General features: G+C 35.0%; 1 protein-coding gene across 3 annotated transcripts in view; it reads right to left on the bottom strand.

Moving 5' to 3' along the window:
- LOC106876453 (dynein beta chain, ciliary) overlaps positions 1–5,042 on the bottom strand; it is a 628,322-nt gene that overhangs the window by 438,699 nt on the left and 184,581 nt on the right. The gene's annotated exons all lie outside the window — the stretch shown is intronic.

The raw sequence follows: 5,042 nt of genomic DNA, 5'->3' as shown, positions 1-5,042 counted from the left end.
CCAAACACATCAATAAGGCATTTTAACAGAATGTGACGACTGTGTATATGATGAAGGGAATGCTAGCTAGCTTTTAAAAAAAAAACGTTAGTAGATACATCAAGGTAGTTTATAGAGGAGGAGGAGAAAGAAAGAAATTAGCAGAAAACTAATAGTGGAGAGGTATAGAGCAATAGGTGAATTAGAATAAAGCTTAAAGGCATGGAAGTAGATATATTTAGTGAAAGTGAAATGTAAGAAGACAGTCAAAGGTTGAATTTTATAGAATGGTAGAAATTACTTATAGGAACTACAGGTATGTTTCTGCCAATGTTTGCAACAATAAATGCACTCTATAAACGTGTTTACAAAACAGGATTAAGTACATCTCACTGTTACAAAGTAGACAAAAAGATTTACCTTCATCATATGGAAAAGATAGAGAGAGAATATTTCATTCCAAATCAAATTGTTTATTATGACCCTTTAGATACCAGATTAATTTACTAAGCCCAGTATAGTTACGTTTATTGATATGTCTAAATGAGTAATGATTAGATATTCTTTTGGACAACTGAGATGAAGAACTATCTATATAAAAAAAGACGTCAGAACTGGAAGTAATTTTACATTGATAAATAAAATAGAGTTTCTAGTCTTTGAATTACTGCTAAGAAAACGAATGCAATTGGAGTCAACTTCAGAAACAATAACCTTGCTGTTATTATTATTCAAAGAATGGTTAGTTTTAACAAAATCAATGTTAGTATTTTCACTAAGTGGATTTGTATTTAACAACTTATTATGGAAAGAGATGATTTGTGAAAGATTTTTTATGTTAGAAAAATCTATCCTGACTTGGTGTGAATTAATAATCGAATAGTATCTTGAATTTCTTGGGAAATTCTTTTCTATAGCTTCACAAAACTGGTAAGGGAGGTTGGATTTGATCTTACCATACGGAATTATTAACCAAACAGTTTTGCTAGGACATACCTTGTTATTAGGGTAATTAGCTTTAAAAGTCCTCGATGTACCTTCATAATGAAAAAAGGGTCTTAATAATGGTTATCTCCCTTATGCTGCAGAATTACAATACTCGATTTGGTATTGTTATTCGAAATAAAATTAATATCGTTATGACTTGATTTCATGTCCTCATTAATAGAGGTAGAATTAATGTCAATATGGTTAATATAGGTAATTTTTCTTTATAGCCTGCTTTAAGTAATGCAGAGTTATAAAATTCAGCTTTATCGGTGAAGATATCAACATTAGCAAATAATCTAGAAAGTCTGAAATATTCCTAACTAAATTCTCTGTAATAGCCTTAGAGTAATTTCCAAAAGACCTAATGTATTTTAAATTAGTTGAGGGTTTATGATATGGGAAATATGAATCATTATGCAAATTAAGGGTAATATCCAAAAAGTTGGCTTTAGTTATATCATCGTCAAAAACAATGCTTAAGCCCATGTTTCAGAAAAATTTAACTAAGCTATTCTTAACCCTTTGTAATTTTTGGTTAGAAGCATTTTGAAGGTAGAGTAGACAATCATCATGATATAGACCTCCACTGACGTTTGGGAATTGGTCAGTCATCTCGTAAAGAATATATATACCGACCAAATCAGCGATTTGTGCTAAATCAGAACTTCCCATCATGACATCAAAACTGTCGGGTGTATCTTTCTGAACCCATAGCTTGTTATCGAATTTAACAATAGATTTTCTGGCAGCTAACATGACATTAATTTCATCCCTGGTGAGACCTGCTTTGTAGTGAGTGAGCCAGAGTGCCTTGTTAAGTACGATTGGGTTGACAGAGGAATAGAAACTAGAAATGTCAAACTGGATAAACGTAGTGCACTTCTTGCTATTAATAGAATTAAACCAGTCAACTACTTGGAACAAATCAGACTATAAATTAAGCTTTAATTTTTTAACTAAGGTAGGAATATATTTATGTAGAATATTTTTGCTAAGTATACCGATGTCAGTCATAAGGATGGGTTATTAAAAACTGATATTAAATGATGTGCCAAAGCCTTGTGAGTGGATTTTGTAGAGGGAAATTGAAAGAAGCCTGTCGTATATATGTGTGTGTGTATGTGTCTGCGTGTGTTCCCCAATCACCGCTTGACAACCAGTGGTTTATATCCCCATAACTTAGTGGTTTGGCAAAAGAGATCAATAGAATAAGTACTAAGCTTAATAGATAAGTCCTGGTGTCGATTTGTTTGACTAAAGAACTCTGCAAGGTGGAGCTCCAGCATGGCCGCAGTCAAATGGCTTAAACAAGTAAAAGAGTATATATATATATATATATATATATATATATAGTCTTTTACCTGTTTCAATCATTTGTACATGTACAACAAAATGCAAATGCATTAAGAGAAAAGTGGGCATAAGAGGAATCAAATGCAGCATGCAAGAGAGAGGACTATGTTGGTTTGGACATGTCAGGTATATGAATGAAGACAACTGTATAAAAAGTGCCGATCACTGAAAGTGGAAGTCCCAAGAAGACATAGGATGAAGTGGTAAGGACCAATCTCAGGATGTTAGGTCTCACAGAGGAAATGACAATGGACCAAGATGTCTGGTGACATGAGGTTCTTGAGAAGACCTGCCCATATCACTGATATTGAGTTCTTGAAGAGCTGTGCATTCCACCTACATATAACAAGAAAACTTGTCACACACCCCACCCCAACAAACCAAACTACATCTCTTCTCTTCCTCACATCACTTTCATGCACTACGGTTATCTCGCACCCACCAATCCTGTTTTCCCAGCCCTGTTCGTTATATCATTGCTACCCAATAGCCCCACCCCACCCCCTTTATATACTCAGTCATCTCTCTTGTACAGTATATCTGATACCTCTTGTACCCAGTTTCCCTCCCATCTCATCTGTGCTTCATTCAATCATACTAATATCATACATCCAGCAAAGCATGCTCCATTTTTTTCAAGCCCTGCACATCCTCTGCATTCAATGCCCCACATCTAACCACCATGCAGCATCTCACCTAATACTGCATGGTGGTAAGCATCATATAATCTTTGTTTGAAGAGAGTATACCCTTGCTGCATTAGAGATATAGAGTGGTTTTATGTGGATGGTCTTTAATTGACCATCATCAATGACAGATGGGTGTTCACTATGCTCACAATCTTCAAGGCTCAGGTCTCCACTGTGAAATTTTTTAAACCATTTTTGAGCTGACCACTCACTGATCATTTCCTCAGAAAATGTTTCATTGATATCACGAGCAGTTTCAGCTGTTTTATGTTCATTTTTGAAGTTGAATAACAAAACTGCTTGAATATCGCATTTTGACAGTTCCGTTTCTGATAATTGTAACAACAGCGAAATAAATATCAATATTAATTTATTGAAGCATTTGGGCAAGTCTATGTCTATATTATCAGACAATTGCACAAAAATGTTTTTAAAAAATTTAAAACTGCAAAAAATCCGGTACAAATTCTTCATGCTTCAAAACGTTGCTTACTTTTTACTCAACCTGATATTTGCATGCTAACAAACACAAATGCATAAAAATTCTGTTTAGTCAACAAAAAATTGAAATATATTAAAACGTATTGGAACAAAGTATTTTGAAACTTTTCTGGCATCAAATTTCAAAGATACAAGTCATGATTAATAAGGATAAATAAGGATGTATAACCTGCAAAATACAAAATATGCTACCTTTTGAACAACCTGCTAACTCTCCTGCCCAAAATTCAAAGAAAATCCCTGCATCATGCAGCCCACAATTTCTCCTACCTCTCAAGCTGTAGCTGATCCTTTTGATTTCACAAAATGGTCTTTCCTGTCACTTCTCAACCATGTTGGCTCTAAAAGCAGTACTTCTATGGAGAAAGCCTTCACATTTGCTTCCAACTCAGCACTACCTATCCTAGTTAAAATTTTTCTAAACTATCTCTCTCCACTACTTTAGATTCATCAGCACATACAAATAAGTACAAAAGTACCTCCAGTTACTTCAAAGTGACCCTTCCAGTGACACTTCCATTACTTTAGGGCCAGCCCATATCATTGTGAAATTCTTCTTCCTTACTCTCACTACAGGGAACTATTCTGATTTTCTAAAATGCATAAAATGGCTGACCCCCAGTTGACTATCTACTTGTTACTCTCACTTCCACCATCTCATTCCAAGTAGAGAAAGTAGTTATTAACAACCACATTATCTGATAGTTTAAACACTTCTCCCTCCTTGATGATCATCTTTCACAAAGAAAATGTAAAAACCTGTTTTCCTATGGTCCTCACTGGTAGGCATTACAAAGACTGCACTTCTTTTCCAGGGCCAGAAAATACTTCAGCTCCCAAAAGTAACTAATTTTATACAAAGCTCAAGTAAGACCCACAACAGAATATTGTTTCCTCTTTTGGAACAGGATTATTACTACATGTACAGACAGTCCAAAGTGCATCCGAACCTAAGCCACTCAACAAACTGGAATGAAGTCATTTATCTTCAAGCCTTATATTATTACTCATGTTTTTCCTGCAAGTGTAAACTGGCTTTAGGATAAGGCAGTAAGTGGGCAGAATTGTTAGCACAATGAGCATAATGCTTAGCAACATTTCATCTGTTTTTACGTTCTGAGTTTTGATTTCTTCAAGGGTGACTTTGCTTTTATTCTTTTGGTGCTGACAAAATAATAACCAGTTGAATACTGGTGCTGATGCAATCAACTTACTCCCTCCTTGAAATTGCTAGCCTTGTACCAAAATCTGAAACCAATATAACTGGCTTTGGGATTAGAGGAAGAAGATAGCATAGCTCCTACTTCCAGACCAAACATAAAAATGCCAAAAGAAAATCTAGTGGGAAAACATATTTAAGAAGCGAATTTCTTATGTGCATTATACAAATTCTTTACCATTATTAATTCAAGATTATTTCATAGTGAATTTGTATGTGTGTGTTGGTGTAGGTATGTGAGAGAGAGAGGGGGGAACAAGAGGGAGAGAGAGGGAAAAGAGGGAAAGAGAGGTAAAAGAGGGAGAGGGGGA

Source organism: Octopus bimaculoides, chromosome 1 (assembly GCF_001194135.2).
Source record: "Octopus bimaculoides isolate UCB-OBI-ISO-001 chromosome 1, ASM119413v2, whole genome shotgun sequence".
Taxonomy (NCBI): Eukaryota; Metazoa; Mollusca; class Cephalopoda; order Octopoda; family Octopodidae; genus Octopus; species Octopus bimaculoides.
This window is presented reverse-complemented; position numbering and strand designations above follow the sequence as displayed.